Source organism: Phyllobates terribilis, unplaced genomic scaffold (genome assembly GCF_046119375.1).
Source record: "Phyllobates terribilis strain yellow unplaced genomic scaffold, ASM4611937v1 Scaffold_3__8_contigs__length_932513732, whole genome shotgun sequence".
NCBI classification, from domain to species: Eukaryota; Metazoa; Chordata; class Amphibia; order Anura; family Dendrobatidae; genus Phyllobates; species Phyllobates terribilis.
Window position 1 is genome coordinate 648,776,320 of NW_027362763.1, and position 13,965 is coordinate 648,790,284.

The window sequence follows — 13,965 nt, forward strand, 5'->3', positions numbered from 1 at the left end:
ATAAGGCGGATGAGCTGCGGGCGCTTATATCGGAGGAGAGGTATGACATCGTAGGTATAACAGAGACTTGGCTAGACGATAGCTACGACTGGGCGGTAAATTTAACAGATTATAGTTTATTTAGAAGGGACCGGAAACAGGGGAAGGGCGGAGGAGTCTGCTTATATGTAAAGTCACGTCTAAAGCCCAGACTAAGGGAAGATATAGGAGAGGGAGAAGAGGGGGTCGAGTCCATGTGGGTAGAGATAGAGGGGGCAAAAAATAATAATAAAATATTACTGGGGGTCTGCTATAAGCCACCCAATATAACAGAGGAGAATGAGAAACTGCTATTAGGACAAATAGACAAAGTAGCAAAACATAATGAGGTGATTGTAATGGGGGACTTCAACTACCCGGATATTGACTGGGAAACAGAAACCTGTAGATCGCAGAAAGGAAAAAGGTTCTTGACAAATATCAAGGATAATTATCTCTCCCAACTAGTGCAGGAACCAACGAGAGGGAAGGCAGTGTTGGACTTAATATTGACTAATAGGCCTGATAGAATAACTGAGGTACAGATAGGGGGGCACCTAGGTAATAGCGATCATAATATTATCAATTTCAAAATGCCCTTCAGTAGGGTTATCAATAAGGGAACAACTAAAACATTAAACTTTAGGAGGGCGAAGTTTGATCAGCTGAAAGAAAACCTTCAACTTATAGACTGGGACAAAGTTCTTAATCAAGGAAATACGAATAGTAAATGGGAAACCTTCAAAAGAATTCTGAATACTCAGTGCGAGAGGTATATACCGTATGGGAATAAAAGGGCCAGAAATAAGAGGAAACCAATATGGTTGAATAAGAACGTAAAAGGGGCGTTAAATAGCAAAAAAGAGGCATTCAAGAGATTAAAACAGGAAAACAGCAAGGAGGCACTAATGTGTTACAAGGAAAAAACGAGAACCTGCAAAAAACAAATAAAAATAGCAAAGGAGGAAACAGAGAGACGTATTGCTAGGGAAAGTAGATCAAATCCCAAACTGTTCTTTACGTATATAAATAGTAAAAGGATTAAATCGAGTAATATTGGACCGATAAAAAGTGATGAAGGCAAAATCATAGAGAAAGATGAGGATAAAGCTAATCTATTAAATAAATTTTTTTCGTCAACTTTCACAAAGGAAAAAGAACTAACAGGCGAAATGAGAAGTGACAAGCTTAATCCTCCACTAAGTATGACAAATCTAACCCAAGCTGGGGTACAGAAACGCCTCAGTAACATTAAAATAAACAAATCACCAGGACCTGATGGCATACACCCACGGGTACTAAGGGAACTAAGTAATGTGATAGACAGACCGTTATATCTTATATTTAAGGACTCTGTTGAGACTGGGTCTGTACCACTTGATTGGCGACAGGCGAATGTAGTGCCAATATTCAAAAAGGGAGCAAAAAGTGACGCCGGAAACTATCGGCCGGTGAGTCTGACGTCCGTTGTGGGCAAAATTTTTGAAGGCTTTATTAATGAGGCAATCATGGAGCATCTTGACGCTAATAATCTATTAACCCCGAACCAACATGGATTCATGAGGAATCGCTCCTGCCAAACAAACTTGATTGACTTCTACGAGGAGGTTAGCTCTCGAGTAGATCAGGGGGAACCAGTGGATGTCGTGTATCTCGACTTCTCAAAAGCGTTCGATAGCGTGCCACATAATAGGTTGGTATACAAAATGATAATGATGGGGCTGGGGGAAAATGTCTGCAAGTGGGTAGCTAACTGGCTAAAGGATAGAAGGCAGAGGGTGGTTATAAATGGAATATACTCAGATTGGGTAAGCGTCACTAGTGGGGTACCACAGGGGTCTGTACTAGGCCCAATGTTATTTAATATCTTTATTAACGACATAGTCAACGGGATAAATAGTAAAATATCAATATTTGCAGATGACACAAAGTTATGTAAAACAATTAATACAAAAGAGGATAGTGAAGACCTTCAGAGGGATTTGGATAAGCTGGGTAGGTGGAGCATTAAATGGCAAATGAGGTTTAACGAGGAGAAATGTAAGGTCATACATATGGGAAGGAAAAATGTAAGTCACCAGTACTCACTGAATGGGAAATCATTGGGGAATTCAGAGATGGAGAAGGACTTGGGCATCTTGATTGATAGCAAACTAAATTGGAGTGCCCAAAGTCAGGCCGCTGCTGTAAGGGCAAACAGGGTAATGGGATGTATCAGAAGAGGTATAGCTGCAAAGGATGAGAACATTGTTCTTCCACTGTACAAAGCACTGGTCAGACCACACTTGGAATACTGTGCTCAGTTATGGGCCCCAATATATAGAAAGGATATAAATGAGCTTGAAAAGGTACAAAGGAGGGCAACAAAATTAATAAAGGGAATGGAGGGACTGCAATACCCAGAGAGGTTGGCAAAACTAGGACTATTCAGCCTGGAAAAGAGAAGGTTGAGGGGGGACATAATAAATGTGTACAAATATGTTAGGGGACAGTATAGAGACCTTGCCCGGGATTTGTTCAAAAGGAGGGATATTACGGTAACAAGAGGGCACTCACTAAGACTGGAAGAGAAAAGGTTTCAGCACCAGCATAGGAAGGGGTTCTTTACAGTAAGAGCAGTGAGAATATGGAATTCACTGAGTGAGGAGACGGTAATGTCGGATTCACTACACCAGTTCAAGCGGGGACTGGATGCTTTTCTAGATACCAGGCAGATTTCTGCATATACTTAAAAATAGAATAAAATAGTAGGTTGATACAGGGATTTATTCTGACTGCTGGTTTCAGAGTCGGGAGGGAATTTTTCCTCAGGTGAAGATTGGCTAAATCATTTGGGGTTTTTGCCCTCCTCTGGATCAACTTTAGCAACTACAGAACTTACAGGTCGAACTTGATGGACGCAAGTCTTTATTCGGCTTTACAAACTATGTATCACTATGTGTCAGGTTGAAAGAGCAGCGGCAAAAAAGCCTTGTCATAGCAGCAGACAAGTTTTTGAAGCTGCTTGTGCCTCCAACGTCCCCCGAACAACAAGATGCAGGGTCCTTCAGAGGTTTGCAGCTGTGCATGCGCCATCCTGTCGACCTCCTCTATCCACTTCACACAAGCAGAAACGGCTCCAGTGGGCCAAACATTACATGAAGACTGATTTCAAAACTGTTTTGTTCACGGATGAGTGCCGTGCAGCGCTCGATGGTCCAGATGGATGGAGTGGAGGATGGCTGGTTGATGGACACCCCACGCAAACACGGCTACAGCGCCAACAAGGAGGAGATGGAGTAATGTTTTGGGCTGGAATCATGGGGAGAGAGATTGTCGGCCCCTTTAGGATCCCTGAAGGCGCTAAAGATGAACTCCATAATGTATGTGGATTTTCTCAAACAGCACTTCCTGCCATGGTTCAAGAAGAAGAACCGTGTATTTCACAGCAAGATCATTTTTCTGCATGATAATGCACCATCTCATGCTGCACATAAAACATCTGCATCTCTGGCTGATATGGGCATAAAAGGGGACAAACTTATGGTGTGACCCCCATGCTCCCCTGACCTCTACCCCATTCAGAACCTTTGGAGCATCATTAAAAGGAGTGTCTATCATGGCGGGAGGCAGTTCACACCTAAGCAACAGCTCTGGGAGGGTATTCTGTCCTCATGCAAAACAATTGAAGCAGAAACCATCCAAAACCTGACAAATTTAATGGACAAGAGAGTTCAGAAGCTCCTTTCGAACAAGGGGTCCTATGTGAAAATGTAACATCACCTAGAATAAAGTTTTGAGTTGAAAACTGTTTGATTTTAGTTTCTAACAACCTGCTAATGCTTATAATTTCAAAAATGACCATTTTTTTGGTCTTTATTAAAATGAAAAGGTTGATCGAAAAGTTTGGGGGATCTAAGAGTGTGGCAACCCAGTAGTCATGATTACTTCGAATTCTGACAATATGAGGGTCATGCTGCAGGTAGTGCAGCAAGAAGGCACTTATGTGCCTTGCGCATCTCGGAGCCCCAAAATTATTTTCCGGGCTAGATGCAGCTAAAAATTATTTTTAATTTTAAATCTGGTGAAGCTTTAGTATAGATGGCCTAATAGGATCAGTGCTGCACACTGCTACAAGGCCCAAATTATTTTCCAGTCAAGATACAGATAAACATGATTAGTAATTTGAAAGCTTAAAACGGTTGGTAGGGTGATTTTAACCAATCATCAAGCTTTTACTCTCCCCAGGATGACACAGGGGTAGAAAAGTCGTTTCGGATCCATGATTTGTTCATCTTTATGAACGTGAGTCTGTCTACATTATCAGTGGAGAGCCGCGTGCGCTTATCTGTCAGCACACCACCAGCAGCGCTGAACACACGTTCAGACAGAACGCTGGCTGCGGGGCATGACAAGATCTCCAAGGCGTAAGTGGCTAGCTCCGGCCATTTATCCAGATTGGAAGCCCAAAAAGAGCAAGGGTCCAGTGACACAGTCGTGGCTTCAATGTTTACTTGGAGATACTCCTGTACCATCGCCTCTAGGCGTTGACTATGTGTCAGACTTCTTGTCTCCTGTGGCCTTGCAAAGGATGGGCTAAAAAAGTGGTGAAATGATTCCGCAAAATTGATGTTACCAGCAGATACTGTGGTTCTGTTACGGTTTGAGTGCTGAACACTTGACGGTCCCACGGTTGGCAAGTTGGAACTGTGAGATTCACTACGTGCACCACTGGTATTTTGTGGAAAAGCACATGTAAGATTCTGCAACAGTCTCTGCTGATACTCCTGCATGCGTGCATCCCTTTCTATGGCAGGAATAATTTCTGCAAATTTACTTTTGTACCGGGGATCTAACAGTGTGGCAACCCAGTAGTCAGGATTATTTCTAATTCTCACAATTCGAGGGTCATGTTGCAGGTAGTGCAGCAAGAAGGCACTCATGTGTGTTGCGCATCCAGGAGCACCAAGTCCCTGTTGTGTTGGTGGCGAGGTAACAATCATGCTTCCTTCCTCTGTCCTCTCCCCCCAACCTCGCACAACAGAAATGTGATCAAGGTCTCCCTCATCTGATGAGTCTTCCATCAGTTCGTCCTCCACTTCTTCCTGGGCTCCTGCACCTTCCTCACTAGTTTGGCTGCTACCATGCGCCCTGGTAAAACCATCTCCCCCACCCTCACATGCCTGCCGCCTTGGTGCTGCCGACCGTCTGGACCTTGCAGATGTTAGCCCTTCCGCATACAACTCCTCCTCCTCTACTTCCTCCACCTCCTCTTGTGCCACCACCTGACTCCGAATTCTGTTTAACATGTGCTCCAGCATGTAAATCACCGGAATAGTCATGCTGATAATGGCATCGTCAGCACTAAACATCTTCGTCGCCATTTCAAAACTGTGCAGAAGGGTGCATAGGTCCCTGATCTGAGACCACTCCTCCAGCGTGATTTGCCCCACCTCTGAATCTCGTTGGCCCAGGCTATACGTCAGAACGTATTGCACCAGGGCTTGTCGGTGCTGCCACAGTCGCTGCAACATGTGCAGAGTTGAATTCCACCGGGTAGGCACATCGCATTTTAGCCGGTGAAGTGGCAGGCCCAACGACTTCTGTAGAGATGTAAGTCGCTGAGCTGCGGGATGCGAACGGCGGAAGTGAGCACACAGCGACCGTGCCCTCTGCAGAAGGCCATCTAGTCTGGGATAGTGGGCTAAAAATTGCTGGACAACCAGGTTCAACATGTGAGCCATACAAGGCACGTGTGTGACATTGCCCCGGCGAAGGGCCGCACCCAGGTTTGCAGCATTGTCGCACATGGCCTTCCCTGGTTTCAGGTCCAGTGGAGACAACCATTCATGAAATTGGTTCTCCAGAGCTGACCACAACTCCTCAGCTGTGTGACTCACATTTCCCAGACATTTCAATGTAAAAACCGCCTGATGACGTTGAGCCCTACTGCCAGCATAGTAAGGAGGTGTGCAGGATCCCTTCTGCGCAGTTAGAAAGCTTGTGGCATGACCAGACAGGCTTTGGGTGCAGGTGGAAGACCGAGAGGAGGTTGAGGAGGCAGAAGCAGTGGAGGAACTTTGACATAAAGAGGATTGACGCACAACTCGTGGGGACGGCAAGACTTGGACAGCAGCCCCTTGTCCTGCTGTCACCATAGTTACCCAGTGCCCAGTCAGCGACATGTAACGCCCCTGTCCATGCCTACTCGTCCAAGTGTCTGTGGTGAAATGCACCCTGTCACACACAGAGTTTCTCAAAGAAGCGGTGATGTTATGTGCGACATGCTGGTGGAGCGCAGGCACACCTTTCTTTGAGAAGTAGTGCCGACTGGGCATCTGGTACTGGGGCACTGCGACGGACATAAGGTCTCGAAAATCCTCTGTGTCCACCAGGCGGAAAGGCAGCATTTCTGTAGCCAAGAGCTTGCAGATGGTGAAATTCAACCTCTTAGCTTTCTCATGGCTAGGAGGAAATGGTCTTTTACTTGTCCACATCTGAGGGACCGAGGGCTGGCTATTGTGCTTAGACGGGGTTGATAAGGGTGTCCCCGGCAAACTGCCGGTCTGTGAGGAAGATGCAGGCGGACATGTTAGGTTGCCTTGATCCAAAGGTGGTGCTATCGATGTCGGACAGCGCTCAACACCAGCTGGTGTTACCACCTCCAAAGAAAATGATGACCTGCCAATCACGCTGGCTGTTGCGGGTAAAGAGGTGGCAGGTCTGCGCCCCAAAACAGGTGTGACTGCTGTCCCCCCAGTCACAGAGGATGAAGAGGCCGCGGATGCACAAGATATGGCAGACGGTGGTTGGCCCGGCCGGCTAGGCCGCATTGTAGCACACTGAGCTTCCCACTGCAACTTATGCTTCATGTCCATGTGCCGGTTCATGCATGAAGTACTCAAACTATGTATTTTTTGGCCTCTACTTAGCTTTTGCTGACAAATGTTACAGATAACACGAGTTGGGTCATCTTTATCGATCTGAAAAAATGCCCAGGCTATGCAAGGCTTAGCACCCATGCGACCTGAAGAGCCACCACGACTTGTGGTGAGAGGCAGAGTTGTGTTTGAGGATGCAGTTGTTGACGTGCTTCCAGTACTACGTCTCTGTCCAGGAAGGCGCAACCTGACCTCGTCGTCACTAGCATCTTCCTCCACCTCCTCTGCTGACCTCATCTCTTGGCTGACTGTGGGTTGACAGTAAGTGGGATCTCCGACCTCATCATCATCACCCTGTGCGTTATCACACCCGTCGTCCTCAGAGCCAACCTGTTCCTGCCCTGACAAAAAACTAAAGTTGTCGCTCCAATCAGGTATTTGAGTCTTATCATCGTCTTCCTCATTGTCTCCACCAACAGGAGTTACAGTTTGGGAATGAGGGTCTACATTATGGTCAGAACCTTCTGCGTCTGGTCCTGGATCCGACTCATAAAGATTCTGGGCATCAGTGCAGATCATTTCCTCGTCTGGATTCACAGAAGCGCTGGAGTCGACCTCTGATTCCCAGGCTATAGTATGAGTAAACAGCTCTGCAGACTCAACCATCTGTTCTACCTCATACTCAGACGGGCAGCTGGAGATTTGGGAGCTGTGAGGAAGCAAGTGCGATTTGGGTGACACCTTTGAGGACTGGAGTATTTGTGATGTTGAAGTTGATGTGGAGGAGAGCCCACTTAAAGGAGCACTTGATATCCGTTGAAGCACCTGCTGTTTTTGTGCCTCATCTGGAATTTGTAGCGATTGGCGTGGCCGTAAGAAAGGGATCTTATCACATTGTCCGCTAAAAGAAGTAGACATTTTAGTTTGGCTGGAAGATGGTCTTTCTTCTGCAGATGTTACTGTTGCTTTAACACCTACCCCACGGACACAACCTTTTTTCCCCTTCCCAACACGCCTATTCCCCTTTCCACCAGCAGCAGGCCTTTTTCCACTCATTTTGGTGGTTAACTAATTCACAACTCTGGAGTTGTTTGCACAAAAAAACAATGGATGGTAACCGAGCAGAGCTGAGTGGCCAAACTGTGGTATTAGGCCAAAACTATTGGCTGGGTTAGATGCAGAAAAAAATTATTTTGAATTTGCAACCTGATGGAGGTCAGTATAGATGGATTAATAGAACAAGACCCACACACAGCTAGAGGCCCAATATTTTTTCAGAGGTAGATGCAGGAAAAAAATATATTCAGTTTGCAACCTGATGGAGGTCAGTATAGATGGATTAATAGAACAAGTCCCACACACAGCTAGAAGCCCAAATATTTTTTCAGAGGTACTGTAGATGCAGATAAAAATTAGTTTTAATTTGCAACCTGATGGAGGTCAGTATAGATGGACTAATAGAGAAAGTCCGACACACTACTAGAAGGCCAAATATTTTTTCAGAGGTAGATGCAGAAAAAAATATATTCAGTTTGCGACCTGATGGAGGTCAGTATAGATGGACTAATAGAGAAAGTCCGACACACTACTAGAAGGCCAAATATTTTTTCAGAGCTAGATGCAGAAAAAAATTATATTCAGTTTGCAACCTGATGGAGGTCAGTATAGATGGACTAATACAACAAGTCCCACACACAGCTAGAAGCCCAATATTTTTTCAGAGGTAGATGCAGAAAAAAATATATTCAGTTTGCAACCTGATGGAGGTCAGTATAGATGGACTAATACAACAAGTCCCACACACAGCTAGAAGCCCAAATATTTTTTCAGAGGTACTGTAGATGCAGATAAAAATTAGTTTTAATTTGCAACCTGATGGAGGTCAGTATAGATGGACTAATAGAGAAAGTCCGACACACTACTAGAAGGCCAAATATTTTTTCAGAGCTAGATGCAGAAAAAAATTATATTCAGTTTGCAACCTGATGGAGGTCAGTATAGATGGACTAATAGAGAAAGTCTGACACACTACTAGAAGGCCAAATATTTTTTCAGAGCTAGATGCAGAAAAAAATTATATTCAGTTTGCAACCTGATGGAGGTCAGTATAGATGGATTAATAGAACAAGACCCACACACAGCTAGAAGCCCAATATTTTTTCAGAGGTAGATGCAGAAAAAAATATATTCAGTTTGCAACCTGATGGAGGTCAGTATAGATGGACTAATACAACAAGTCCCACACACAGCTAGAAGCCCAAATATTTTTTCAGAGGTACTGTAGATGCAGATAAAAATTAGTTTTAATTTGCAACCTGATGGAGGTCAGTATAGATGGACTAATAGAATGATGCTATGCCCAAAAGATTTTACTTCACTAGGTGCAGTAAAAAAATTGGTATTCTATACACAGGTGGTATATCTTGCAACACAGATAGGCTACTCCACTGACTAACACACTCTGCAATAGGCCAAAAAGGATTAGCTTTGCTAGATTCAGCCAAATGCTGTGAAAAAAACTTGCACAGCACTGGCACAGACCTGCCTGGCAAAAACTGATAGGAACTGATGTAACCTAGTCCTGAAAAGGACTCCAATTACAATTAGTCTTTACTCCCACAACCTATCTATTTAAGAGCACAGACCTCCCTGATAAAAGTTGTAGGAAATGCTGTAACCTAGTCCTTAAAAGGACTGCAATCACAACTATTCCCTACTCCCAAGCTATCTGTATATTTGTGCGAAAATTGGCTTGAAATTAACAAGGTATAGCGCACACAGCAACAGCGGTGCCGTCTAACACGCAGCTGCAGCAGTGAGAAAATGGTGGCGACGGGGAAAATGGCTTGGTCTTATAGGGCAAGGACATGTGACATACACTGCCAATGACACATGCCCTTGCTTGTGTGAAAAAAAGCACTTCGCTCCGTGTGTGCGCTGCTGATAGGCTGACAGATTGCACCTCCCCACTGCAAATGCGGGAAAGAGAAAAAAAAATGGAGATCTTCATTGTTCCTGCAGAGATCCATCCCCTGCCCCTCCCCCCACCCCGCTGTACACTCAAACTGCGTATTAACATTAATTTTCATCATTACTGAGAAAAAATCCAGTTATGATTTTGGTGCACGAACAGTTATCGAACATAACCTCGAACAGCCGAATTTTTCTCAAATTGTTCGTGTTCGCCGAACGGCTCGAACACCGCCCAAAACAGCTCGAATTTGAGATTGGCGAACAGTTCGAGTAGAACAACGCTCATCTCTATTCAAAACATGGAGAAATGTAGATAATTTTTAACTACTTTACAGAAAATAACAAAAAATTAACATTGTGCTGTTCTAAAAAATAGCAGTGTCTGCATTTGTCTTTTCACACTCACAATATGTACTCTTCTTTTTGAGGATTTATCATTCCTGGGAATGACTAACCTAATATTTAGTTGTATACCCACAGTTTTTTAGAACTGCTTCAAATTTATATGCAAACTGGTCCATGATCCCTGGTATGCGGTAAATAGGTCCGGCACCATAGTAAGAGAAACATGCCCATATCATGATGCTTCCACCATGCTTCACTGTCTGCAGAGTGCTCTGTGGCTTGAATGCAGAGTTTTTGGGTCATCTGACGAACTGTCTGTGGTCCTTGGACCCAAAAGGAACAATTTTACTTTCATCAGTTGACAAAATGTTTTTCTATTATCTTTAGGCTAGCTGATGTGTTCTTTTGCAAATTGTATCCGCTTCAGTACGTCTTTTTTTTTTTAACAGTGGGACTTTGCAGAGACTTCTTGCTAAGAGATTAGCTTCACACAGGTAACTTCTAACTGTCACAGTCCTCACAGGTAACTTGAGACTGTTTGTGATCATCCAGGAGCTGATCATTGGCTGAGCCTTTGCCATTCTGGATATTCTTCCATCCATTTGAATGGCTGTCTTCTGTTATCTTCCACGTCTCTCTGGTTTTGCTTTCCATTTTAAAGCATTGGAGATCATTTTAGCTGAACAGCCTAAATATTTCTCAGGCTTTCAAGGAGAAATGCATGTACAACATGTGCTGGCTTCACCCTTAAATAAGGGCCACCTGATTCACACCTAATTCTTCACAGAATGATTGACCTCACTGATTGAACTCCACACTGCTATTATTTTAAACACTCCCCGTACAATTAATTATTGAAATACACAGACTCAAAAACACTCAGATCATGAATGCGGAGTCTGGTGGTTTTCTTAGAATCTACTGTACCAACTGGTAAATTGTTTGATATGTGGTAAAATAATTTATACCAAAAACAGAGAATAACCTAGTTATATTGGACTGCTATTATTTTGAACACTACTGTACATAAATACAATATGTAGCATAGTAAAATACATAGTATTTGGCAACATTATAGGAACAATATACAGTTGTGCTCAAAAGTTTACATACCCCGGCAGAATTTTTGCTTTCTTGGCTTTGTTTCAGAGAATATGAATGATAACAAAAAACCTTTTTCTCCACTCATGGTTATTGGGTGGGTGAAGCCATTTATTGTCAAACTACTGTGGTTTCTCTTTTTAAATCTTAATGACAACCAAAAACATCCAAATGACCCTGATCAAAAGTTCACATACCACAGTTCTTAATGCCGTGTATTGCTCCCTCTAACATCAATGACAGCTTGAAGTCTTTTGTGGTAGTTGTGGATGAGGTTCTTTATTTTCTCAGATGGTAAAGCTGCCCATTCTTCTTGGCAAAAAGCCTCCAGTTCCTGTAAATTCCTGGGCTGTCTAGCATGAACTGCGGGCTTGAGATCTCCCCAGAGTGGCTCAATGATATTGAGGTCAGGAGACTAAGATGGCCGCTCCAGAACCTTCACTTTGTCTGTAGCCAATGACAGGTCGACTTGGCCTTGTGTTTTGGATCGTTGTCATGTTGCAACGTCCAAGTAATTCCCATGTGCAGCTTCCAGGCTGATGAGAGCAAATTTGCCTCCAGTATTTGCTGATAACGTGCTGCATTCATCTTTCCTTCAATTGTTACCAAGTTTCCTATGCCTTTGTAGCTCACACATCCCCAAAGCATCAGCGATCCACCTCCGTGCTTTACTGTAGGAATGGTGCTCCTTTCATCATAGGCCTTGTTGACCTCTCTCCAAATGTAACGTTTATGGTTGTAGCCAAAAAGTTACAATTTGGTCTCATCACTCCAAATTACCTTGTTCCAGAAGTTTTGAGGCTTGTCTCTGTGCTGTTTGGCGTATTGTAGGCAAGATACTTTGCGGCATTTGCGCAGTAATGGCTTTCTTCTGCGACTCGACCATGCAGCCCATTTTTCTTCAAGTGCCTCCTTATTATGCATCTTGAAACAGCCACACCGCTAGTTTTCACATACTCCTGAATTTCATCTCATGTTGTTTGTGGGTTTTCTTTGCATCCCGAACAATTTTCCTGGCAGTTGTGGCTGAAATTTTTGTTGGTCTACCTGACTGTGGTTTGGTTTTTAGAGAGCCCCTGATTTTCCATTTGTTAATCACAGTTTGAACGCTGCTGACTGACATTATCAATTCCTTGGATATCTTTTTGTATCCCTTTCCTGTGTTATTCATTTCAACTACCTTTTCCTGTAGATCTGTTGACAATTCTTTTGCTTTCCCCATGACTCACAATCCAGACACGTCAGTGGCTGAATGAAAGATGCAAGAGTCTGTCTGGACTCCAGAAACTCACTCAGCTTTTATGCACACACACTGATTACAAGCAAACAGGTCACAGATGAGGATGTTACCTTTAGTAGCCATTCAAACCCATTTGTGTCAAATTCTGTGCATGTTATCAGGCCAAAATCACCAGGGTATGTGCACTTTGGATCAGGGTCATTTGGATGTTTTTGGTTGTCATTAAGATTTAAAAAGAGAAAACACAGTAGTTAGACAATAAATGGCTTCACCCACCCAATAACCATGAGTGGAGAAAAAGTTTTTTTGCTATCATTCATATTCTCTGAAATAAGGCCAAGAAAGCAAATAATCTGCCGGGGTATGTAAACTTTTGAGCACAACTGTACTTAGGATATCGTTTTTTATTATTATAGCTCCATTTATTCCATGACACTTTACATGTGAAAAAGGGGGCATACATAGCAAAAACACTTGCAATAATCTTGGACAAAACGAGTCAGCGACTGGTACAGGAGGAGAGAGGACCCTGCCCGTGAGGGCTCACAGTCTACAAGGGATGGGTGAGGATACAGTAGATGGGGGTAGAGCTGGTCGTGCAGCGGTGTAGTGGAGCAGTGGTTACTGCAGGTTGTAGGGTTGTCAGAAGAGGAAGGTCTTCAGGTTCCTTTTGAAGGTTTCCACGGTAGGTGAGAGTCTGATATGTTGGGGTAGAGAGTTCCAGAGTAGGGGGGATGCATTGGTGAAATCTTGTATGCAATTGTGGGAAGAGGAGATAAAAGGGGAGTAGAGAAGAAGATCTTGTGAAGATCGGAGGTTGCATGTAGGTAGGTACTGGAAGACTAGGTCACAGATGTATGGAGGAGACAGGCTGTGGATGCCTTTGTATGCCAGGGTCAGGGTCTTGAACTTGAGTCTCTGGGCAATGGGGAGCCAGTGAAGGGATTGACAGAGAGGAGAGGCCGGGAAATTGCGGGGGGAAAGGTGGATTAGTCGGGCAGTAGAGTTTAGGAAAGATTAGAGGGGCGCGAGTGTTAGAAGGGAGGCTACGGAGCCGGAGGTTGCAGTAGTCGAGGCGGGAGATGATGAGGACATGCACTAGTGTTTTTGCAGAGTCTTTGCTGAGGAATGTGAGTATCCGGGAGATATTTTTGAGTTGGAGTCGGCAGGAAGTGGAAAGGTTTTGAATATGTGGTTTGAAGGAGAGATTATAGTCCATTATTACCCCGAGGCAACGAGCTTGTGGGACTGAGGAGAGTGGGTAGTCATTAACTTTGATGGATTGGTCAGATGGGGGGGTTAAGTGAGGTGGGGGAAAGATGATGAATTCTGTTTCATCCATGTTAAGTTTTAGAAATCTAGCAGAGAAGAAGGATGAAATAGCGGACAGGCAGTGTGGGATTTTGGTTAGTAGGGAGGTGATATTGG